Raw genomic sequence first — 12,370 nt, forward strand, 5'->3', positions numbered from 1 at the left:
CACCGCGGGGTCACGTACATGTGTCCAACGCCCTCCCAGGGCTGGTACTGGTCCTCCACAGGAGCAGTCCCACGAAGGGGGCTCCTGGAAGGAATCGGCAGGGCGTTACCACCAATCTTTTTAGTACGAGAGCGGAGTGAGCGGGACACAGGGGCGCCAGCCCCAGCCCCTGCGCCCTTCCTGCTCTGCCTCCCACCGCCCAGCGTGTCCTTGAGAGAGGAAGCTGGACTATACCTGATGGGCTTTCTGGGGCTGCCCCTCCCTGAACACACTCAAGCACGTCTCAAGCTGCCCCGCCCCGTTCCTCTGCTCTCGCCTCAGGGATTGCTCTTCTATGGCCTCCTCCCCACTAGGGTGTGGGACTACTGCTCACAAAGCACAGAACCGCAGATGGGAGACAAGCCTGCTTCAGCCTTCTGTGGGAGAGAAACGTGGAAAAAACTGAAGGAATCATGCTGACCGGGCATTAGGATGCTGCACCCAAGTTCTCTGGGTATGCAAGAAGAAAAGGAAATGAGCAATCTATATGAAATAGAAATGGGGTAAATTGGAACTTTGAATCAGTCGCCTACCTCACCAATTTAACCCGTGTACCTCAGTTTCCTCATCTACAAAACGACAAGGTTAAAGATGAAGTGATCTTCAGTAGCCATTTGGCTGTACAGCAACAGACTGTGAGCAAAGTACCCCCACCCTGCCCATTTCCTTTATCTCTGAAAGCCTCTGCTCAAATGCTGTCAAAGTTCTACTCTCCTTCAAAACCGGGAAGGATGGTTACATGGACTTCCAAAATCCAAAAACTCAAATTAAGCCTACTGATTTGCCTTCCACAGGCAAACCCAGCCAGCAATCTTGCCTAGTCAAGGTTGGGTTTACTTATGTTGTAAAAAGTTATAAGGGAAAAGTCTTTGCTTCTAAGTGATTAGGCTCCAGAATCCCGAATTCATTCCTTATTCAAGCTCAGACAAGTCGGTGTGCAATCAGTTTGGCTTCAAAGAAAACTAATATGCTTTAGCTATGTTTGATGCTAATGACCAGGACTGCCATCTCCATCCCAACTACTCCACACCGCCACCTACCAGAAAAACCCAATCTCTGCCAAATTAGTCGCTTCCATTACCATTCACAATGTGAATTTTCTTTTTTCTTAATATTTATTTTTTGGTTAGACACAATACCTTTATTTTGTTTATTTATTTTTATGTGGTTGAGAATCGAACCCAGGACCTTGGGCATGCTGGGCGAGGGCTCTACCACTAAGCCACAACCCCAGCCCTCACAATGTGAATTTTCAATGGCAATTTTTATCGCTGGAAAACTTCACTTTCTTTGACACAGGTCTGAGGCTTTGCCTCTCCAAAACTAAAGATATGAGGACAGCATGTAATGTTTGAGAAATAGATGTGTGGCTCAAAAAGTAATTGTAGGGGGCTGGGGATGTGGCTCAAGCGGTAGTGCGCCCGTCTAGCATGCCTGCGGCCCGGCTTGCGGCCCGGGTTCGATCCTCAGCACCACATACAAACAAAGATGTTGTGTCTCCCGAGAACTAAAAAATAAATACTAAAAATTCTCTCTCTCTCTCTCTCTCTCTCTCTCTCTCTCTCTCTCTCTCTCTCCCACTCTTTCTTTAAAAAAAATAAAAAGTAATTGTAGGGACAAAAAAGACGGTGATCCCTTTCCTGCTCAGAATAAAGGCTCATAACAAGGAACTTAGTTGAGGCCCTGTCTCAAAGCCTGCGGTTGGCAGGCTGAGGGGTATGTAGCTCAGTGGTAAAGGGTCTCAGGGTTTAATCCCCAGTACCAAAACAAAAAACAACAACAACAACAAAAATCTTATAGCTGAAACCACCACTATACACAAGACAGGCTAACAAGAAAAAAATATAACAAAATTATTTTATCATGGTTTTATATGACACAGAGTATTCAGATTGAAGAACCCAAAGACCTAGGATGAATTATCCATTTTTCTGCTTAGGTTCAATGCATGGACATCTGTGAGGAAATATGATTGAACAAAAAGGGTATGATTATACCTATACTAATAGATAATAGACTGGGGAAATTGAGCAAAGTTTACTTGTTCACATTCTTCTTGGCATCCCTGTACAGCATTCCTTCCTTCAGGCACAGGGACAGGACTCCTTCTGCTCTATCAGACAAGGTCAGAGAATGCCCCCCACACACACATAGAAGGGATTGAATCCAGGGGCAATTTGCCACAGAGTTATATCCCCAGCCCTTTTTATTTTTTATTTTGAGATAGTCTCACTAAATCGCCCAAGCTGGTCTTAAACTTGTGATCCTCTTGCTTCACCCTCTGGAGCTGCTGGGATTACAGGCATGTGCCACTATGTCTGGCTCAGAGATTCTTTTTTTTTTTTTTTTTTTCCAGTTTTCAGTGGACACAGCATTTTTTATTTTTATTTTATGTGGTGCTGAGGATCGAACTCAGCGCCCCAAGCATGTCAGGCGAGCACATTACCGCTTGAGCCACATCCCCAGCCCAGGCTCAGAGATTCTTGAATGCTGTCAGGGCATGAGACTCATGGGTCAAAGACAAAAGACTATATTGCTTGTGGCACAGCAGACATAAACTTCATGTTTGCATCAGTTCCTTCTGTCCTCTATGTCCCACAGGGTGATGCAGAGAAGCTAAGGTAGATGTTTTGAATACCATGCATTTGTGTAATATTGAGGAACACTAAGCTTCAGAAACCCCATCTTTTAAGAAGTTACTAACAAACCTGCACAACATTTCCCCAGAAAGAGACATAATTATGATGCTCAGGAAATAGAATCTGCCTTCTGTCCCAGAGGGAGCCACTATCTTTTTTCCAAGGCTGGTTGCTATTCAAACATATTTGGGAAGATAGTCTGAGATGAAAGTTGTCATAAGACATGTAGAAACACCATGGAGACAGCTGGGCATGTTGATGTACTCCTATAAGACCTGCAACTTGGGAGACTGAGGCAGGAGATTAACAAATTCAAGGCCAACCTTGGCAATTTAGCAAGACCCTATTAAGGATGGTAGCATGCTCTGAGTTCAATCCCCAGTGATGCAAAATAATAATAATAATGAATAATAAACAAATAGAAGTTAAAAGGGCTGGCAATGTAGCTCAGTGCTAAAGCACTTCTGGATTCAATCCTCATTACCGCCTCCCCAAAAAAGAGAGGAGAGGAATGCAACTCCATCTTTTGAAAGGATTTTGAAAGAATTTAGGAGTATATTTTAAATCCCCACAGTCCATGCTCAGGTCATAATTGCATTTATTTCCATTCTTATATGCACAATACACTTCATACCTTTCCCAACTCCCCCAAACCTCTAACATCAGAATGAGTCTAATCAGGTATATTTCCCTAAGTAAGTTTCTACAGTATAGTTCCTTCAAATTAAGGAGAAAAACTTTCTGCCCTACCCCTACACACACAGGTATCTGACACAATGGTGAGGCACAGAATAGCTGCTAAAGACACATGCCCAGGGGCTGGGGATGTGGCTCAAGCGGTAGCACGCTCGCCTGGCATGCGTGCGGCCCGGGTTCGATCCTTAGCACCACATACCAACAAAGATGTTGTGTCCACCAATAACTAAAAAAATAAATATTAAAAATTCTCTCTCTCTCTCTCTCTCTCTCTCTCTCCCTCTCTCTCTCTCTCCCTCTCTCTCTCTCTCTTAAAAAATAAATAAGTAAATAAATATAAGTAAATAAAAATAAAAAAGGACTAGGGCTGTAGTTCATTGTAGAGCCCTCCTGGGTTCAATCCCTAGTGTCAAAAATAAAGAGGGCTTGGGATGTGGCTCAGTGGTAGAGCACTCACCTAGCACATTCGAGGCCCTGGGTTCAATCCTAAGCACCACATAAAAATAAATAAAGGTATTGTGTCCAACTACAACTAAAAAAATAAACGTTAACAAATAAAGACACACCTGTTCAAACAGGAGGTACCAAAGAGTCACAGGTCCAATGCAATTCTGAAATCCAGCCAGGCAAAATTTGGAGGCTCCTTAATTAGAACTCAGTCCCATTGCTGCCTGTGCCAGAGGAGCCACCTGGGAAGACCACCCCTAAGCACACATTCCTTCTCTACCAGCTCTGTTCCACACTGGGAGGGGCCACTCTAGCCCACATGTCCAAGCTCCATCCCCCTCACAACTCATATTCCTTTCGTGTTACCAATGATGGAACTCAGGGACACACTACCACTGAGCTAAGATCCCAACCTTTTTATTTTTTGAGATAAGGTCTCACTACATTGCCTAGGCTGGCCTTGAACTTGTGATGCTGCCTCAGCCTCCTCAGTCACTGGGATTATAAGCATGCAACTCCACACCCAGAACAGATTCGACTCCTTGACCACTCCATGGGTTTAGGGGTAATTATGTCCATCCTGGGAGGAAAATCCATGCAAATCCCTGAAGTAGGCTTTGGACTGTTCAACTGGGAATTCCGATGTCTCTTGTATGTAGAATTTGGTTTAGATGTAGAGAAGGTAGGCATGGGCCCCTGTGAGCATGTTCCCTTGGCCTAAAGTCTCCCTAGGAATAAGCACAACCAGAGAAGGATTAGAGTGGTGTCCACTAAAGTATGGGGGGGGGTGTATTTTTTTATTTTTATATTTTGGGTACTGAGGATTGAATCCAGGGACACTAAACCACTGAGTCACATCCTTAGCCCTTTTTTAATATATATTTTATTTAGTTACAGGGTTTTGCTGAGTTGCTTAGGGTCTCACTAAATTGCTGAGGCTGGCTTCGAACTGACAATCTCCCTACCTCAGCCTCCCAAGCTGCTGGGATTACAAGTGTGTGCTACCATGCCCAGCTGGTGGGTCCATTTTGCCTTTGTTCAAGGCCAAGAGCTAGGGACTTGAAAATATTCCTGTGATTGAAATGTGTTGAGATGAGAGAGAAAACAAGCTCAGGTAATATTTAGAATATGGGAAGTAGGGACATATGACTTATCAGTGGGATATTTTATGAGGCGAATAAACACAGAAGTGTGGGGTAGAAGTGAAGTTCATTGAAGTTGAGCTGGTCAGGACCAGGGAAAGGCTAGGATGTTGGTGCTGTCTGCCCCATGCACATTCAACGTGATGGGATAGGCAAGGTTGTTGATAGAGATGCAAAGTCACCAGGGTGTTGTTAGGCAAGAAGTGAAAAGGACAACTCCCAGTCAGGTGCCAAAGTCCTCAGTGAAACAGAGGAGTGGCCAGGAAGTTGGTCATAAAGTTGAACAATAGGCCTGGGGGAGTGTAACTAAGTAGTAGAGCATTTGATGTGTGAAGCCCTATGTTTGATCCCTTGAACCATAATTTTTTTTTCTAATTAAAAAGGATTGTAGTAATTTTTTGCTGCTGCTATTGCTACTGGAGCCATAGTTCAGGAGCAATCTTATGCTGAGTTTTCTGGGATACTGCTACAACTTCCTCAGGAACTAGGAACAGAAGAAAGGAAATAAAATGATTTATCTTCCCTTACAAAAAAAAAAAAAAAAAGGATTAGAACACATAAAGGATGATAGAACCGATGGCATAAATGATAAAGAAGGTGATCTACTAGGAGGGTGGAGGCATGCGGAAAGCACTGCCCTTCCCCATCCCCAGGCCCAGCCCTAGTACATTGACAGGATGGAAAAAATGAGCAGTCTTCTCTGGAGTCCAGTATCTGGGAAAATGTGAGCAGAGTGAGAGCTTTCAGTTGCAAAGCTGAGGGCCTGGTGTGGTTTGCTTGTAATAGAACAGGGCTCTAGAGCACAGAGGACTGAGGCAGCGGGGAGGGTAGCATTGGTTCAAACCAGAAAAAAGGAAGCAGAAATAGGACACAGGTGAAAGGGAGAGCACAGATGAGCAAGGGGTTTGCATTTAGGGGAGTTAGGATCCTGCCAGGGATTAGGAGTATTCTAGGATTTATTGAGTTCAAAAGTCAAGTCAGTACCTGTGGAAAGCCTTTAAATTGTGCATAAATGGGGATAGGGGAGATGTAGCTCAGTAGTAGAGCATTTGCCTACCATGAGCAAAGCCCTGGTTGTTTTTTTTTTGTTTTGTTTTGTTTTTTTTTTAAAGAGAGAGAGAGAGAGAATTTTTAAATTTTTTTTTTTTTTTTTTTTTTTTTTTTTAGTTATTGGCGGACACAACATCTTTGTTTGTATGTGGTGCTGAGGATCCAACCCAGGCTGCACGCATGCCAGGCGAGCGCGCTACCGCTTGAGCCACATCCCCAGCCCCCAAAGCCCTGTTTTTGCCCCCAGCAACACACACACACACACACACACACACACACACACATACAATTTATTTCTATAAATATACATAAAACTTATAAGCATATATACATGTTTATATGGCATAAAAAAGCAGTGTGCCTGGGTTGTTCTGGGCATACAACCTGAGGCTGCCAATCTTAGGCACGTTAAAGCATGAAATTACTGATCTAGACTATCAAATTCCAGCAGTGACTGGAGAAAAAGAGGAGCATTTTTCAACTTTCCAGATCACACACAGGGTAAATTCCACTCTGATTAGTATTTAATATAAAATGTGAGGATTAAAGCAGATAGTGGAGTTATAGCTTAATAGGACACAAATTAAGTACAAGCTTCACATGGCTCCTCCCAACTGACAACAGTTCTGAGCCAATGGAGAGACTGAAGTAAGAGAACTTTGCTACTCACCCTCTAGTCAGCAACCTGTGGTCTCAGAGTTCCATGTAGAACACTGGTGAAACATTGTTTTGTTCCTTAGAAAAGATCAGCACTTTCTGTGGGAAAGCTTGGTTCTAAGTGGTGAGAGAGATGCAGAAAGACTCCAGTTCCAGAATCTTCAATGGCTCCTACTTACCCATGGGATAGAATTCCTGATATGAAAATGGGCCATGATCCACCCTTACATCAGTTGAAAAACCAGCCTCTATCTCAGAGCAAAGCTGTCCAAGGAAGGGACATGGCTTTTGTCCTTGGAAAAACCCACAGAGGCACATTCCCACCCTGCTAAGTTGTTTATCTACAAATAACAGGAGAGATCTGCTGCACCAGGTGTCCCCGACTCAGTCAGGCTAGGTGGAGATCCATAGCAACCCCCTAGCAGCCACCAATCAGCATGAGACAGGGAAATACCTGGGATGCCAGATGACCCTCACAGTAGTTTATGGTAGTTGATAACAAGTTGGGAAAACATGTAGTTCAGCACGTACACCCCACTTGGCTTAAACCAATCAGTTCAAAGGAATACCCCTTTTGTACTGACCAATCACCCCTACCCAACTTGTTCCCGCCAGTGAATGTGCTAATCATGTTTTAGAATTGTTATTTGATTTTCCCGAGGTGTGTGATGATTTGCTAGGAGATGCTATGATGTATGTGGGGGTCCCTGCCTTCTCCAAAGAATGTATAAAACTGCTGCAAAACCTGGGCTCCGGACCTCTTAGCGTCACCTGTTGCTGTTTGTGTGCGGAGGACCCAGCTAGCTCGCAATAAACACCTCTTTGCTGTTTACATCGATCTTGAGTCTCTGGTGGTCTTTTGGGGTTCCCGAATTCGAGCATAACACAGTCATGTTTTCCACCTGCTGCCTGTGCCAATTCAGGTCACAGATTAGTCCCAAATCACAGGTTTGGGTTTTTATTTTCTTTTGTTTGAGTTTGTTTTTTATGTTACTGCCACTGCTTATGCTGCTCTCTTCACCTAGAATGTCTCCCCATCCCCAGTGTTTGGAGTTAAATCCTCTGAACCCAGGACCTTGAGCATATTAAGCACATGCTCTATGCTCTACCAATGAGCTACACCCCCCACCATCAGCACATTTTTTTTAGTACATTTTTTTTACTTATTAGCTCCAGGTTCATTTTACTTCCTCTGAACTTTATGAAATTTGTTACATATTTTCATAATGTTGTATATGAAAATGTTCAAACATGTAAAGAAATTGGAAAAAAAAAACATATACACATGGTCCTTTCAAATCCATAGGTTCTTTTCCATGGATTTCATCATCCACAGATTGAAAATGTGGAAAAAACTACATCTGTCTTGAACATGTGCAGATTTTTTTTTGTCATTATTCCCTGCACAATGCAGTGTAACAACTATTTACATAGCATGTTTATTGTTTTAGGTATTTTAAGTAATCTAGAGATGGCTTAAAAGTTTATAGGGGGATGTGAAAATACTATGCTATTTTATATAAGCAACTTGAGCATCTGCAGATTTTTTATCTTCAAGTGGTCCTGGGGCCAATCTCCCAGGAACATTAGGAATGACTATACTGAATATCCATCCATGTCTACTACCTAGATTTTACAATTACCATTTTGCTCTGTTTCCTTTCTTTATTCCATATCTATTCATATATCCATTTATCAATCTATTACAGGGGTTTTGTTTTTGTCTTTTGCAAAACTGGGGATTGAACCCAGGGGTACTCTACCATTGAGCTACATTCCCAGCCCTTTATTTTTTGAGATTAAGTCTTATTAAATCACTCAGTCTGGCCTCAAAGTTGCAATTTTCCTCCCTCAGCTTCTGGAGTAGCTGGGATGAGAGCATGTTCCACTGCACTTAATTGGATGGTTTCTTACACAACTATATCCTACCCACACACTCCCTAACATCTAACAATGATACTGATAGTAAATAACAAACCCTATCAAAATAATCATGGCTATGGGCTGGGGTTGTGGCTCAGCGGTAGAGCACTCACCTAGCACATTTGAGGCCCTGGATTCAATCCTTGGAGCCACATAAAATAAATAAAATTGTGTCCGACTAAAACTAAAAAATTAATATGTAAAAAAAAAAAATCATGGCTAATACACAAGGCATTTCTTCTGTTCCAGGCATTGCTCCAAATACTTCATTGTATTTCATTTAAATCTTATAAAAACTCCATACTATCTATGAAAAACACACCTGGCCCAGGGTGCATAGCTTTTCTTTTTTTTTTTTTAGGGGTTTACCAGGGATTGAATCCAGGTGTGCTTAACCTCTGAGCCACATTCCCAGCCCTTTTTATATTTTGAGACAGGGTGTGGGGTAGAAGTGAAGTTCATTGAAGGCGAGCTGGTCAGGACTAGGGAGAGGCTAAGCTGCTTAGGGTTTCACTAAACTATTAAGGCTGGCTTTGAATTTAACAATCCTCCTGCCTTAGCTTCTTCAGCTGCTGGGATTACAGGCATGTGCCACTATGCCCAGAAGTTAGTTCTTTAGGTGGTGGAAATGAAGCCAGATTTAAAGTTAGGTAGTCAGTGTAGTTAGGTTTCAGTGAAATCTAAAATGGAGGCCATGTTGAGAATGAATTTCCGGAAGAGTTGAGCAACTCTTGAAATGTTAACTAAGTCCCAAGAAAACCCTAAACCCTAAGTCTATCCCAAAGAAATGTTAATGAACAGCCCCAGCAGATTTGAAGATAGCCCATCCCAAAGAAGTGTTAATGAAGTCCTTGCTGCCCAGATTACTTCTTTGGCCCACCTGTGTCCTACCTCTCTGGTCTTCCAACCTAGGTTCCATCACTGAAAGAACTATAAAAAGGGGAAACAACCGTACTTCCACGGATTCCACCTCTTGGGTCCCCTTCTTCCTCCGGAAGAAGTCTTTTCTGCTGTCCTTTAACTTCTACTTTCCACTCTGACCTTGCCTCGGCGTGTCACCGGTCAACAGCGGCAACACAATGAGGAATAGAGGAGCTGGCTTCTCCCTCAAACCCATCACTGGGGTCAATGTTGGGACCATCTCACATCCCACACTGCCTGCATCTACTGTGTGGCTGCCCTATATCTCTGGGGCTGGTGTGGGAGGCAGGAGAAGGAGGGTGAGGGAGAGTTCTAAGGCCTGAGAAGTCACAAGGACAATTTGGCTACGAGCGGCTTGGACACTCGGAGTGTTCAGAGGGAAGCTGATGAGGAAGCCAGAGGAACAATGGGCCATTATTTTTGGCTGTGGGAGGATGGTCAGTATGATACCGAAATGACCCTCCATGCCTCTCAACAATTTGAGTTCTCCTGGAGTTCTGGTTGGAGAAAAAATTTACAGCTCAAATGGTTCACACACCCTTATGTCTGGAGACTGGAGGCAATCTGAGGGTTGGTTATGGCTATAAGAACTGGTAATAAGTGACTGAGTTGAGGGTCACCTCTTCTCCAATCCCTACTAAACACCACTGCCAGGTGAGTGCATGACTCTCCTCTTCTGAACCTCTTCATGAACAATCCATGCATCAGATTACAAATTCTCCATTCCATGGCCCACCTTTCTTTGGTGCTTAACCTCAGAGCCACATTCTCAGCCTTTGTTTATATTTTATTTATTTATTTATTTTCTTTTTCTTTTTTTTTTTTATTGGTATATTTTATTTAGAAACAGGGTCTCACTGAGTTGCTAAGTGCCTTGCTTAGTTGCTGAGACTGGTTTTGAACTCATGATCCTCCTGCCTCAGCATCTAGAGCTGCTGAGATTACAGGGGTGCGACACCACCACGCTCAGCCTAAACATAACTTTCTAAGCCAGCACAAGTTGGTTGAATAGCAAATACAAAGATATTAATATAATTATGTATACGAAGGAAATCTGTAATCAGACTGGGGAACTGTCAGATTAAACCAAGATTTCTTTAAGTAGAACTTCTCAGAGCCCCACTATTGTGAGTGATGTATCTGAGAGAATGCAGTATGGCTCCAGATTTTTTCAAAAAGGATCTTGAGAGGCTAGCATTCCATAGAAAGTATGCTCTTTAATATCATTCCCAAGATAGTCACCCATGAAATGTGACCAGGTCTGTGATGACAACCATAAAAATACTGTTCAGATCTGCCATGCACAGGCACAGTGGGCTCTGCTCCAGCTGCTGCCCTCTGGACCTGTAAGGGTCCCGTGAAACGTCGGAGGGAGAGACCATCCAAGAGACTGACTCCATGCAATTGGCAAAAGGGGATTTATTGGGGATCCATTCCAGCGCGCTGGGACTCTGTGCTCACTCAAGAAGGGAGAGCAGCCCAGAGCCCAGAGCAGAGGTCAGGTGGAGCTTAAGTACACTTTTTGGAGAGGGTGGGGGGCTTTGCATACATCAGAACAAATCATCATGAGGCGCGGGAAAATTGAACAACTTGGAGACATGATTAGCACATTCATTGGCGGGAACAATCGGGGCAGGAGTGATTGGTGCTCCTAGGTGGGGTACACATTCAAACTGATTGGTTTAGGTCCTGCAATGCCTACGCAACTTGGAACCCTTAGCTATTAAACAACCAGAAAGTCAGTGGAAATATTTACTGGGCAGTTCCAGGATTGTCCTAACAGCTACAGGGATTACAGGTTTTGGGGGTAGCAGAGGACTCTAAACAATACCTAGTCTTTTATTTTTTAACCCAATCCCTGCAATTTGGAAACTTTAGGATGCCTGGTCTTTTACACTTTAACTCAGGCTCTGCGGCTTAGAATCAGCTTGGAAATTTTACCTTTACAGACCCACTGAAGCCACATGAGCTGCTCCAAACTAATGATTGAGTGTGACAGAGACATTCAATTCCCATACTCTATGGAGTTTTTTTTTTTTTAAAGGAAGAGTGAGAGAGAGTGAGAGAGAAAGAGAGAGAATTCTTCAATATTTATTTTTCAGTTTTCAGCGGATACAACATCTTTTGTTTGTATGTGGTGCTGAGGTTTGAACCCGGGACGCACGCATGCCAGGCAAGCACGCTACCGCTTGAGCCACATCCCCAGCCCTACTATGGAGTTTTTTAACAGGCAGCTTTGGCTTAAAGATGTCCCAGTGTTCAAGTACACTTTTCTTAGAATTGTGATCCCATTTGAGACTCTTCCTACTATTTCTTTCTTCAGTCCTGGATCACAATCTGAAGTTTCTCCCTCTTCTCCTTTGCAAGTATATCCCTCCATACAGCTTTTGCACATCTAATTTCATGTTGGTGTCTGCTGCTTAGAGGACCTGCACTCCTAGAGCCTCCCATCACTTTTATGGTATTTGTATAAACTCTTGAGGGTCTGTTCTAACTCTGCTGTGAGATCTAGGTCTTATTCACAGCTGTTAAGTTATGTGGGGGAACACAAAGGCCATTTGTAGAAGGAAAGGGGAATCTCAGAGAAGCAGGCCAGAAGAGCCAATCAGAAGCAGGTCAAGTTAGCCAATGACTCAGGGATATATGTAAACACAGTTGGCTCTTTGAATCTGCCAGTCCTGCATCCATGGATTCAGGTGAACACAGAAAACATTCAAAAAGAAAATTGCATCTGACTGAATATGGACAGATTTTTTTCTTGTTGTTACCTAAACAATGCAGTACAACAGCTATTTACACAGTAGTTATATTGTATTAGGTATTATATTGCATAACATAATAATTTATATTATGTTG

The sequence above is a fragment of the Ictidomys tridecemlineatus genome, chromosome 1 (genome assembly GCF_052094955.1).
Source record: "Ictidomys tridecemlineatus isolate mIctTri1 chromosome 1, mIctTri1.hap1, whole genome shotgun sequence".
Taxonomy (NCBI): Eukaryota; Metazoa; Chordata; class Mammalia; order Rodentia; family Sciuridae; genus Ictidomys; species Ictidomys tridecemlineatus.